The sequence below is a fragment of the Canis lupus genome, chromosome 24 (assembly GCF_003254725.2).
Source record: "Canis lupus dingo isolate Sandy chromosome 24, ASM325472v2, whole genome shotgun sequence".
Lineage (NCBI taxonomy): Eukaryota > Metazoa > Chordata > Mammalia > Carnivora > Canidae > Canis > Canis lupus.
This window is the reverse complement of record NC_064266.1, coordinates 35629687-35642796: the sequence shown is the minus strand read 5'-3', so window position 1 is coordinate 35642796 and position 13110 is coordinate 35629687. Positions and strand designations below refer to the sequence as shown.

At 49.2% G+C, this 13110-nt stretch overlaps 1 protein-coding gene across 1 annotated transcript in view; it reads left to right on the top strand.

Annotated features, from left to right (window-relative positions):
* Positions 1-13110, top strand: part of PREX1 (phosphatidylinositol-3,4,5-trisphosphate dependent Rac exchange factor 1) — a 178667-nt gene that overhangs the window by 1001 nt on the left and 164556 nt on the right. The gene's annotated exons all lie outside the window — the stretch shown is intronic.

Sequence of the window (13110 nt, the reverse complement as noted above, 5' to 3'; positions counted from 1 at the left end):
CAGGGCAGCCCCTGCCGGTGCTCTAAACTCCTGTGCCGTGCGTGTGTGTTTTCTTTCTTTTTTTTTTCTTCTTTTTTTCCTTTTTAAAAATTCTCCCTGTGAGAGGGAGGAAGGGGCCACTTCCCCACTCTCCTAGGAAGTGAGAAAAGTGGCCAGGGGCGGAGGGGGTGGGCCTGCAGCCAAGCCTCGCTGGAAGTTAGGAGACTCTGAGGGCTTTAATCTCCGTGCCTCCTGCTGGGACCTCATTTACTCCCTTCTCGGCTCTAGGAAGTCTTTTAATCCGGTTCAGGAAGAGCTGGTGGGGGCGGTGGTGGTTCCTTTGGAGACCCCAGAGCCAGGCTCTGCAGCTCCCAGTTCCTGGGAGACAGAGGGAACCGCTGGCATCCTCTGGGGTCCCCATTGGCTTAGAGGTACAGAGGAGGCTGTGCGAGGTCCTGCTTGCATCTCAGAGAGGAGAGAGCCCTTCTCTCTGAAAAGAGGTGTGTGTGTGTGTGTGTGTGTGTGTGTGTGTGTGTGTGTGTGTGGGAGGCTGGGGAGTTGCGTGGGGGCATTGAAAACCATTTGGCTAAAGGACCCTTCTAGAAAGGTCTGTGAGAATAAGGCAGGGTTGGCATTTCTTTCCCATCTCTGCCGCGCTCATAGTTAAAAAAACAAAAGACAACAACTACAAAAAAAAAACAAAAACAAAAAACCCCGAAAAGAAAAGGAATCTGTTCAGTTTGAAGCTGGCAGTTTCAGATACAAAGATGTAGACAGCTCTGATATCTCTGAGCAATGTCAAATTCTAGGGAACTCCTTACTTCTCCTTCTGAACCACTCCCTGTTCCTCAGAAGACAAACCAATTTTTATATTAATGGGTAAGAAAATACACCTCTCCTCCCACGCCCACACCTAATGTGGTGCGTTTCAGAACAGAGACAGATTGTGGTGGAGTTAACTGTGGTTTTAAATTGTCCACTCGAAGAGTCAAAGGTTGCTGCAATAATGGAAATTGATTGGAATCAACCATTCTTATTATTAAAGAGCGGGGGAGAAAAGAAGATTCCCCTACTTCCATATTATTGAGTTTATCACTTTTTGTTGTGATTGACCCGTCAGGTCCGAGATGAGCTGGTTCTTGGACCAGTCACACTACTTGCCCTGGCCTCAGTTTCTCCTCCTGTAAACCAAGGGGAGGAGAATCCAGGCTTCTTTTCTGCCTTGTCCTTTTGGGTGTCCCCAAGCTGGTGCCAGAAACAGACTGATTGTGTAACCTGACCAGCCATACCTTGTTTGTGAGCCACAGGAGGCCTTTCTTGTTTTGCTCCATCAGAAATGCCCCCTAAACAACCCAAGGCCTTTTAGTTTTGAAAACCCAGGGCTTAGCTTCAGGAACTGCTAATTACCAAGGCTTTCCACGCAGCGAGGCTGGCAGCCTGCAGGTTGTTCTATCTTCCCACTCTCTCCTCCGAGCCTTTATACTTGGTAAGGGAAGAATGCTCCGTAATCCCTCCCAGCTTTTAATTCCATGGGGCAGAGGCGGGTCTGCAAGGGCTGCCCTGGCCTTCCTGTGTCACTAGTTTTAAGGTCCTGCTATCAGTAGAAATGACTGAGAAATGTGGGAGGTGCAGAAAGGCCAGCTCTAGGTTCCTGCCCTCAAGGAGGGGACAGTCTAGTTGATGGTGGCAGAGTGGATGTTTACAGACATTCAAGTAGGAGGCTGGGCTCTGGAGCTAGACTCCTTGGGTTGAGTCTTTCGGCTGTATGACCTTAGGCAAGTGGCTTAATCTTTCTGAGCCTCACTTTCCTCATCTGTAAAATAGGAGATGATTATAGATCTTGTCTTGCACGGTTTTTAAGAGGATAAGTTAGTTATGTGTATATAAAGCACTTAGAACAGTGCCTGGCAGGTAGTATGGCGTATAAATTTGAGTTATCATCATTAATTATTCTGTTATATGATGATGAAATAATACAGGTGATTAGGGCTATAGGAGTCTAGCTTTTAGTGAGCAGGAGTAGTCAGGGAGGGCTGCCTGGAGGAAGTGAGGTCTGAGTCAGCACTGAAAGGAGGACAAGGACCCTGAGTAAATTTCCTTTTGACTGTCTAAAACTCCGGAACCAGTGGTTTGTTATTTTGTTGTTGTTCCGGTTCTGGGGCTCTGTGGTTCCTTCAGAATCTCCCCATCTTTCCCCTCTGCCGCCTTCAGGAACTGGTTTCATCCCTCCTCATCTCCAAGGGGGGGACTGATGCTGTGTTTTATGTGTGTTTATGTAAGAGTCACAGGAAGGCAAGGACAGCCCTCTTGCAGAGATACTGGATCTTTCGCGGGGGATACCACAGAGAATGTGGGAGAAAGTGCCCTGGGTTTTGACTCAGAACCTTGGATTTCAACACTGAGAAGCCCTGGCTGTGTTGGGTGCTCCGGTGTGCTCTTGGGCAGTGTTCACAGTGATAAGAGCAGTTACAGTTGTTAGCGGGTCAGAGCTGACACTGATTCCTTACTCGCCGTTCTGGGCACTGGGCACTTCGCGTGTATCAACTTATTTAATCTTTCCAGTATCCCTAGGAGGGGAGTGTTGTCACCCCGCTGACAGATGAGGAAATTGTGGTGGAGGTAGTTTAAGCGGACTGCCCTGGCTCACGCAGACAGCAGTGCCAGGATCTGGCCCCAGGCCGCCCGCCCCAGAGCTCATGTCCTCACCACCTCACAGACTGTCTCTGGCTCAGAAAGGGCTTGGACCATCATTTATCAAGGTGGCAGAACTGAGATTCGAACCCAGGTCTGGGTGACCCTGATCCTCTTCCTGTGCTTCCTCTGGCTACTTATCCCCTCTGCGGCTCCTGTTCTGTCTTCTGCACAACAGGCAGGATTCTAGAAGGGATGGAAGTGGCAGGCTACCAGGGTCTTCCTCTGCGCTCAGTGTCTGTTCATGAAGTGAGAGTTCAGTGTGGAGCTCTGGTTGCCAGCCTGCTCAGTGCCTCAGTTGCACCGTCTGTAGAACGGGAACAGTATAGCACCTGTGTCGTAGGGGGTGTTGTGAGGCTCATTCAGGCTGTTAGAACTGTTCCAGGCACAGTTTGTGCTCACTATGCTATGGTGGCTTTTCCAGGGATGTGCAGCATTGGGGGTCAGAGGAGGTTGTCTGTTTGTGGTTCACGGTCTCCTCTCCCCCACCCCCCCACTTATAGAGGAGGCTAATTGAACCTTGGGCCCACCTCCCCCTTGGTTGGATTGATTTTGGATCCCTGCCTGCAAGTGGGGAGACCTCAGGGGCAGGTGCTAACGCATCCTATGATGGATGTGCCAGCCAGGCAGTGGTGAGAAGACAGGGGAGCCTGGGTGGATGATAGAGTGACCCCTGGATGAGGGTTGGTCAGCAGGCCCCCAAAGGGCTCCCCTTGGCCGGGGGCAGAGACCTCTGTCACTCCCAGGTCCCCACAAGGTCTGCTCGATCGGCTGGACCAGGGTCCCTGAGGATCAGGGGGTGTCGGCAGAAAGCTCCCAGAATGCTTTCTGTGGTTCTGCTTTTTTGGGGTTAGGAGACCAGAGCTTCTCTTCTCATTGGAGCTCTGCTTGCCAAAACAAGAAACTGTGGTTTTGTGTTGTCACTGTTTTTTTTTTTTTTTCCTTTTAAGAGTCTTTGCTCTTAGTCTCACTTCTAGAGAGAAATGCCAGAGGTTGGGGGGGGGGGTGCATTTTAAATTCTGCAGTTTCTTTATTTCTTTCTTTCTTTTAGATTTTATTTATTCATGAGAGACACACATAGAGAGAGAGAGAGAGAGAGAGAGAGAGAGGCAGAGACACAAACAGGCTCCAAGCAGGGAGCCCGATGTGGGACTCGATCCCAGGACTCCAGGATCACACCCTGGGCCATAGGCAGGCGCTAAACCGCTGAGCCACCCAGGGATCCCCAATTCTGCAGTTTCTGAAACAGAATGACCTACCAAGTGACTTTGGGGATTTTTTCACGACAGTGTGTTGCAAAAGGTAGGATGCTGAGAAGTGTATATAATACAATTCTGCTTTGGAAAAATAAGCAGTGATCATAACATACACATGTCCATCATATGTATGACATTATAGCAGCTTATGGAAAAGGACACAAGAATGTATATCTTGTGGAGAAAGGCAAGCAGGAAGATAATAAAGGAAAAAATGTACTCAGAAACCTCACTTGTAATATTGTTTTCATGTAAAATTATACGTACGTATGTGAATATATGTTACAAAACTCTGACAGAAAGAACTGTATTTCAACATGATTATTAGCGTAATGTAACAGCAGTGTTAAATAATAATTTGCTAACACTTAGAAAGTACTAAATGTTTGCAAGCCCTGTGTAAAGCATTCTCGGTGTATCAGCTCAAAAGTGCTAGGTATCCTGCTTCCCATTTTACAAATGAAACCAAGGCACAGAGAGGCCAAGTCAGTTTTGCAAGGTCACACAGCCTAAAAGAGCTGGGATTGAAACCCAGATAGTATGGCTGCATAGCCCACAATCTTTACTGCTCTTCTGAACTGCCCAAGATGATGCTGTGCTCATGACCAGAGTTTACTGCCTTTGTGCGACCTCTGGCTGCCCACGTGGACAAGAATTAAGCCCAAAGGTTCAAATTATCAGAGCTTTAGGATTCTGGAGCGCCTGGGCCAGACCACTTTGTATTGGGCCAGACATCATTAGGAAGTCAGGGAAAATCTTTTGATGATAAAAACCTCAGTGTCAGCACGAGTTGGGGTGGGGGGCATCTTTTGTGCAGGAGACACAGAGCTATGCATAGGGAAATCCGAAAAGAAATTAGATTGCCTTTCTCAGTGTGCAGGTAGCTTGGGAGCACCTGCTGTTGAATCTAAACAGCATTCTAGGCCAGGAGAATGCAGCTGTCAACAGGGCAAATGTGGCCCTTGTCCTGCGGGGAAGGATGACCCAACTGAGGTGCAACATCCTATGCATTTGAATGAGCGTGTTCTTCACATGAGCATCCCGGACGCCCATTCACTATTATTGGGTGTTTTCCTTCGTAACCATTTATCTGTTGCTTAAAAAAGAGATGGATGGAGTTGGTGTCCCAGGCCTTTGGAGACTTCAGGGCATCCCTTTCTCAGAGGGTGTCCCTCTTTATCAAAGGCCCCTGATGAGAAGACCTGTCAAGCTTGGGCCACTCCCTCGGATCTAGAAACCCACATCCTCTTTGCTTCACAGAGCCCCCACCCCCAACCCCCCTACTCCTTGCTTTTGCAAGAGTTGTATCTGAAGCGAGTCATGCCTGGCTGTAGAAAAACTTAGCGTGTCCGATTTTTGTGATTTCTTTTTTTCCAACAGCCGCCAGCTCTCTGGCTAGAATCCCGGCAGGAGGCGGGTAATCAGGGTGGCCTGGTCCTCAAACCAGTGTGCCTTGTTCCCTGGGCACAGGGTGGGGCCAGAGCTGGTTCTTGCCCCAGAGTTCTGGGGACACAGGACTTGAGAGCAAGCTGGCGGGGAAGGGGGGTTCTGAGTCTCCTTGTTTTGCAGGTGAGACCCTAGAGGGACCCCCTGCAGAAGTTCTGGTCCCTAGAGGGACATAAGCTCTGGTCAAGGGTGGTGGCCCTGCAGCCAGTCAGGGTTCCATCCTCAGAGTTCTGGGAGAGGCACTCTCAGGGTTTGTGTGTTAGCCTGGCGCAAAGGTACCTCTCAAAGAGGTTCCACAGGGGACATTTCAGCCCTAGCTGCTGGGCTGGGGCTAATCCTTCCATATTTCAACCCATGGCACTCCTGAAGTATTGGGGTGGGATCACTCTCTGGTGTAGGGGGCTGTCCTGTGCATTGCGGGATGTTTAACAGTAGCCTTGGTCTCTACCCACTAGATACCTTAGCACCCCCTCCCTCAATACTGATAGTCAAAAAATGTCTCCAGATATTGCCGCATGTCCCTCGGGATAGAATAACCCCTGGCTGCGAACCACTGGGCTAAACCTCCTTTGACCACTGGCTCTGCTTTCAGACCGTCTCAGGGCATGTATGTGCATGTGCAGAAACATAAGGAATCGCTGTGTGTATGTGCTTACCTGAGTGGCAGGATATGGTTGCGCTTCGTGCAGCAGGATGTCTCAGGTTCGTGGTTGGGAGCACGGATTCTAGAATCCAAGCGGCCTGGGTTCGAATCCCAGCTCTGCCCCTGTGTGACCTTGGGTAAGCCCTTTTGCCTCCCAGAGCTCTGGTCTCCCCGTCTGCGGAATGGAGGTGATGGGGCCCCTGACCGGATTGCCACGAGGAGCAGGTGCAGTCGTCCATGGGAAGAGGCTGCCGAGCGGAGCGCTGAGCCAAGGTCAGGGCCACCCCAGTACCTGCCGCAGGCTCTCCTGTTATCTGAGAGGAAGCCCTGAGGAAGAAGGGAAGTCTTCCAGCCTCTTAGCCCTGTGTAGATTTTTAAGTTTATTTTTATTTTCTTGGCTCCATGAGGACCAGGAGGGGAATCTGCTTGCCCCTCTTTTGTCTTGTGGTCAGATACTCAATCTGTGTTTACCCGCCTGATTCCTTCCCCAGGGTGGAACTGACAGACGATCCCTTGTGTCTGGGCCAGCCGAGGCAAGGCTATTTCAGGCTGGCGGGCCGAGGGCCACCAAAGTCTGGTGGAAGCAGGTGGCCATGAGCCACCAGGATCTGGGGTCTTGTATTTTCCCCCTTGCAGGCGGGTAGTGGCTGGCTCCTGTAAGGAGCTGCTCGCTCCTTGCAGTAGCAAGGCCAGGGCCAGGCTGGGCTATGGGCAGTCGGCGCTTTCATTCATGGATTTACTTATTCATTCAACAAATGGACACTGGGCCGGGTCCTGGCGCATGGTCAGAACGAGATGGACAAGGTCCCTACCCTTGCGGAATCTTCAGACAATACAAAGAGAGATCACTTGAGAAGGTGGCAACAAGATGTAAGATAACTTCACTGAGGCCCTACTACGTGCTGAGCTAAGTGCTTTGTATGGATTATCTCTTTGAACCTTTGCAACAGTCCTTATGTCGATTTTGCAGATGGGGCAACTAAGGCCCAGTGATACTGAGTGACTTGTTTAAGTCTACTCAGCTGGGGAGTGCATGCACCAAGAAGGAAATAAAATGAGGATATGTTGGTGATGGGGATGGTGGCATCTACTTGAGATGGGTGGTCAAGGAAGGCCTGTTTGAAGAGGTGACATCTGAGCTGAGTCCTGGGGTTGAGAAGGAGCCAGCTGTAGAGAAAGTCGAGAGGAATGTGTTCCAGGTGGTGGGGGTAGCATGTGCAAAGGCCCTGAGGCAGGACCATGCTTGGCTTGTTTGAGGAATGGCAGGAGGCCAGGATAGCGGAGTTGGGGAGATGAAGTTGATGTGGTATGGGACGCATGCATGGTGAGCACTTTGGTTTTTTTTTTTTTTTTTTAAGATTTTATTTATTCATGAGAGACACACAGAGAGAGGCAGAGACATAGGCAGAGGGAGAAGCAGGTTCCTTGTAGGGAGCCTAATGTGGGACTCGATCCCAGGACCCCAGGATCATGCCCTGACCCAAAGACAGACACTCAACCACTGAGACACCCAGGTGCTTAGCGTTTTATGTTTTATTCTTAGTGGGGTGAGGAGCCCCTGGAGGGTTTTCAGCAGGGGTGTGGCATGGTCTAACTGATGATCTGAAAATCATGCTGCATGGAGCTCCTCCCAAGATCTCAGCAGCCACCTCCTGCCTCTGGCGTGGCCACTCATCCAGGAAGGAAGAAGGGAGAACCATACCTTCCTCTCCCCAGGCAGATCCCCGGACCTTCTGGGAAGGCTACCATGTGATCCAGGGCTATTTCCATCCCCTGTCTGGGCCTCAGCCTCCATGTGAGTGCTGTGTCTGAGCTGACCACACCCGAAGAGGAGTTTGGGTCCCTGTTTATGGCCAGGGTGTAAACAGGCTGTGCGGGTGGCCGCTGGTGAGAGGACTGTTGATATATGATAGGTCTCTGCTTCCTGTGAGAGGGGAAGGCACCCCCTGTTTTCTGTTGAGGAAACTAATTTACATGATTAAAAACTGTTTGGCAGTGCCATTGCCTCTACCGACTCCTAGCCACCTTGACAACACCTTCCTGCGTGATATCAGTTTTCATCTCTGACCCGTGGTTGGGGAGGAGAACATAGTTTTCAAATCCACTTCACAGGTGAGGAAGACTGAGGCACTGAGGGTGAAGTGGCTTGCCCCAGGACACATGACCGAGAAGTGGCCAGGACTGTTGCCTGCCCTGCCCTACCGGGCCTGCCCCAGTCTCCTCCCCGTACAGCCGGAGGGGCCCAGTGAGCGCCGCTGCTCCGAGCCCTCAGAGTAGGAGCGACATCCTCAGGACGCCCCGAAAGTCTGCACCATCTGTCCCGTGGTCTACTCTTCTGTTAGTCTCTCTTCTTCTTTCTCATAGAGTTTTTTTTTTCCCCTTAATTGAGGTATGATTCATGCACCATAAACCTCACCCTTTCAAAGTGTGTGATTCAGTGGTTTTGAGTATAATTCGCAAAGTTTGTGCAATTATCGCCGCTACCTAATTCCAGGATCTCCTTTTGCTCCCACGGCCTCCCCACCAGCCCCACGTGCCCTTTCTCCTGCCTTGTGGTCTTCTCCCTGGTTCCATCTGCAGTGCTCTTCCCCGGTATCCCTGTATCCCCGTGGCTCACTGTGGCCTGTTCCCCAGGAAGTCCTTTGATGACAAGCCTCACCTCACCGCTTCCTATCTCCTTCCCCTTCCCTGCAAGATTGTTCTCCAGCACCTGACACACTAGGTGGTTGGCTGACTTACTGTTTATTGTTTGTCTCACTCACCCCAGTGTCAGCTCCAAGAGGACAGAGCACTTCTGTCTGTCCCAATCATTTTGTCAGGCACCAAGAACAATGCCTGGCACATAGTAGGTGCTCATTAAATATTTGTTGAATGAAAAGATTTTCTCTTCCTCTGGATACATGTGTATGTTTTCTTCTATAAGAGGACATAATTGTCTAGGTTTATATAACTGCTAACTACTTTTATGCAGACTTTTGGGGACCTGGGAATAAGACAGTCTGATGTTCCCTAACATGACCAAAGGTGGGTGTGGGCTGAGGGCTCCTGTCCACTGTGCCTGGGGATAAATCCCCACCTGTGTTTGCTTCAGGCAAGGGAGTGCATGAGTGGAAAGGGGATGAATGAGGCACAGTCTAGTTCCTGCTACTTTCTCAATGAGTGGCCTTGACTTTGGGGAGCGCGGACCCCAGGGTGGGGAGTGACTGCAGACTGGTGTCCTTGGCCTTCTGCCCTCACCACACCAGGAGGGCAGAGGGAGCTCTGTGTGGTCCCAGCCACCAGCTGACGGCTGGCCAGACTGCTGCTGGGTGGTTTTGGAGATTTATTTCCCCTTGATCACAAAGGTAATAAATACAGTGGCGGGGTATGTGTCAAAAGCACATTCCCTCGTGCCCATTCAGCTACAAGCGCTCTTTTATGGAGCCACGTATGGTAAAATATTTTGTGTGTATGTATACCTGGTGATATGTATTATGTATTTCTACATACGTGCAGAGGACCAGACACAAAACCCTGGTGTGCTGTATTTATGGGCACTTTCACACATTTTTTTTTAAAGTTAATTTCTGGGTAACTTTTTGTTTTGACAGACTCACCAAATCATTAGCTGTTGGCTACATTTGCTTTTAATTCTCCCCATTCTTTCCCCCTCCCACCTGTCTCCCCCTGCCCCGCATAGATGCCTATGTGTGCGTGCACACACGTACGTGATTGTAATTATTATGACTTTGATCCATTTGAGAATAATTGCAGACGTGATGCCCCTAAGTGATGCAGCATGTATCTCTTAAGAACACAGACATTCAGGGATCCCCGGGTGGCTCAGTGGTTTGGTGCCTTCCTTCGGCCCAGGGCATGATCCTGGAGAGCCGGGATCTAGTTCCGTGTCGGGCTTCCTGTGGGGAGCCTGCTTCTTCCTCTGCCTATGTCTCTGCCTCTCTGTCTCTCATGAATAAATAAATAAAATCTTAAAAAAAAAAAAAAAAAGAATACAGACTTTCGGGGCTCCTGGATGGCTCAGTGGGTTGAGCGCCTGCCTTCAGCTCAGGTCATGATCCTGGTGTCCTGGGATCGAGTCCTGCATTGGGCTTCCTGCATGGAGCCTGCTTCTCCCTCTGCTTGTGTTTCTGCCTCTCTCTATCTGTGTCTCTCATGAATAAATAAATAAAATCTTTAAAAAAAAGAACAAACACAGACAATTTCTTAATGTAACCACAATATAGTGAACAAAATCAGGGAAGTTAACATCAATAGTAACTTATACAATCTGTCATCTATATTCAGATTTCACCCATTTCCCCCAAAATGCCCTTTATACCTGGTCCCCCTCCCCTGCCATTCCCATTCCAGGGTTTAGTCCTACCTAGACCATGTCCCTTTGGTGACTTTGACCCCTTGTGTGGCTAAGTAGAAACTCTTTGCTAACATGGCGCTCTGCCAATGCTTGTCCTTGGCCACCACTTCCCAGCTCTGTGATCTTGGGTGGCTGACTTTTGGGCCTCAGTTTACTTAGCAGTAAAATGGGGACATTGCTGTTCCTACCTGATAGGCTTGTATCTTCCTACACATTTCATCGAGCACCTGTTGGGCATCTGGGCCTGCTGTGGATGCCGGGGGTACCGCCATCCAGGCAGGCAAAGCTGCGCTCCCCTGGCTGCTGAGGAGAAAGGATTCACCAGGCATGGTGCTGGCTCCCAGGGACGCTCGCCGTGTGTTGGCCATCTTTGCTGCCCTCACACTCACATTGGGAAATAAGTACCCTTCCAGACAGTCAGTGTCACCTTTTGTTACATTTCCTCCTTATTCTTTGCATTTGTTTTAGCCTGGGAGCAACCCCACTGCACATACGGTGTCTTTCTTCTCTGGGCCCTTCTGGGGGATTCCTCCCAAGTTTGCACCAACACATCTTCATTACCGAGTCTTTGATGGCTTTGTAATGAAATGTGGGGACTTTGTAATGAAACATGGGCTCCCCGCTGCCTAGATTGGATCCTGGCTGCTTAGTGGCAGTGTCATCGAGGGCCATCTGCTTCACCCGTGCATGCCTCAGTGTCCTCTCTCCTGAAATAGTGCCACCTCCTTGGTCAGCGGGTGAATGAGACGAGATAACATCTGTAAAGCTTGCATAACACTGCCCGGCACCTGGTAGGTAGGTGCTTCATGTGTATTAGCTAGACTCTAGTCATTCTACTGATATAACATGAAATATTACATGAATGCAGTTATTATTATTTTACTTTTTAAAAAATATTTATTTATTTAGGAGAGAGAGCGAGCATGAGTAGGAGGGACAGAGAGAGAGGGAGAGAGAATACCAAGCAGACTCCATGGTGAGCGTGGAGCCTGACGCGGAGCTCGATTTCATGACCTTGAGATCACGACCTGAGCCAAAACCGAGAGTCAGACACTTAACTGACTGTGCCACTCAGGTGCTTCTATTATTATTATTACTTAAACATTCATCTTAGATTGAGAGCTTACATGGTTTCCAGTTTTTCAAAGTGGCAGACCATGTGCATCGTCTTTGTTCAAGCTGCCAGTTCTCTCATCCATTCAGTAACTGAGGGCTGAAGAAGCCTTGGTTCAAACCTTTTGGTTTTTGCTAACCCAAAGAAGTCACTGGCAGCTAGAGTTCTAGAATCAGACTGTAAGAGCTGGAAGAGACCAAGACATCATCTCACTCATTCGTCTCATTTTCCAGAAGGAGAAACTGAGACCCAGAGCTTTTCTGAGCCTGACTTGGCCCAGGTTCACCAGGTGAGCTTGTGGCTGAGATGGAATTTGAATGCAGGTTTCCTGGCTCCTGTCCTATGATTCTTCTGCTTTTGTCCAACAGCTAAGACACCTTGGAGGATAGCGGAGGCTTAAGTTGTGTTCAGATGAGTCGAGGGCTCCTGCGTGCCCACAGGATTCCATGGGATCACTCTCAGACTCTGACTTTAGTTACCATAAGTGGGATGTGTGTGTATGTGTGTGTGTGTATATTGGGGTGGGGAGGTCCTTGCTGTGGGCCCAGGTCCTGTGCTAGCTGTTGAGGACACAGATGTGATGAGAGCAGAGCTGCTTAATCTCATTCATGGTCCATGGGTCCATAGAACCTTGGGTTTGCAGCTGGAGATCCTCATGCCGCATCAGACCCGTAAGTCAATTTTGTTAGGCCTGGACAGTGTTTGAAAGATTTTTGTTAGATGCCAACATTGAAAAAAAAATAAGATATTTCATACAAGAATCTGTATTTCTGGCTTTTTAATCAGAAAAATCTATCTACACCAAGTTAATATTCCTATAGGGAGGGCTTGGCTGGAGCTGAATGGCAGCTGTTCCCTTCAGACAGGGAGTGTAATCTTCACTTTGCCACACTCCCTACTCTTCCCTGATGTCCCTGAAATTGAAACCAAATGGTGGTTGCCATTTTTTTTTTTAATTTTTATTTATTTATGATAGTTACAGAGAGAGAGAGAGAGAGGCAGAGACACAGGCAGAGGGAGAAGCAGGCTCCATGCGCCGGGAGCCCGATGTGGGATTCGATCCCAGGTCTCCAGGATCGTGCCCTGGGCCAAAGGCAGGCGCCAAACCGCTGCGCCACCCAGGGATCCCTGGTGGTTGCCATTTATCTTTATGCTTGCCCTGCTGGTTTATTTTATTTATTTATTTATTAAAATATTTTATTTATTCATTCATGAGAGACACAGAGAGAGAAAGGCAGAGACACAGGCAGAGAGAGAAGCAGGCTCCATGCAGGGAGCCTGATGTGGGACTTGATCCTGGGGACTCCAGGATCATGCCCTGGGCCAAAGGCAGGTGCTAAACCACTGAGCCACCCAGGGATCCTCATGCCCTTCTGGTTTAAAAAAATTTTTAAAAAAAATGTAGAGTTCAAAGGACAATGGAATATTTCTTCTAACCTTTGTTTCTATCAAACGGGAAACCGAAAGCTAAAGAAGGTCATGTGTTCTAAGAAAAGTAGGATGCTGCAGATTTCTCTTTGGAAGAAAGATGTGTTTAATAAGTAAACATGTGTCCGACTTGCAAAAATGTGCTCTTCTGAGGATGTCACTTGCGTTGCCATTATGAAGGACACCGTCCAGCTCTACC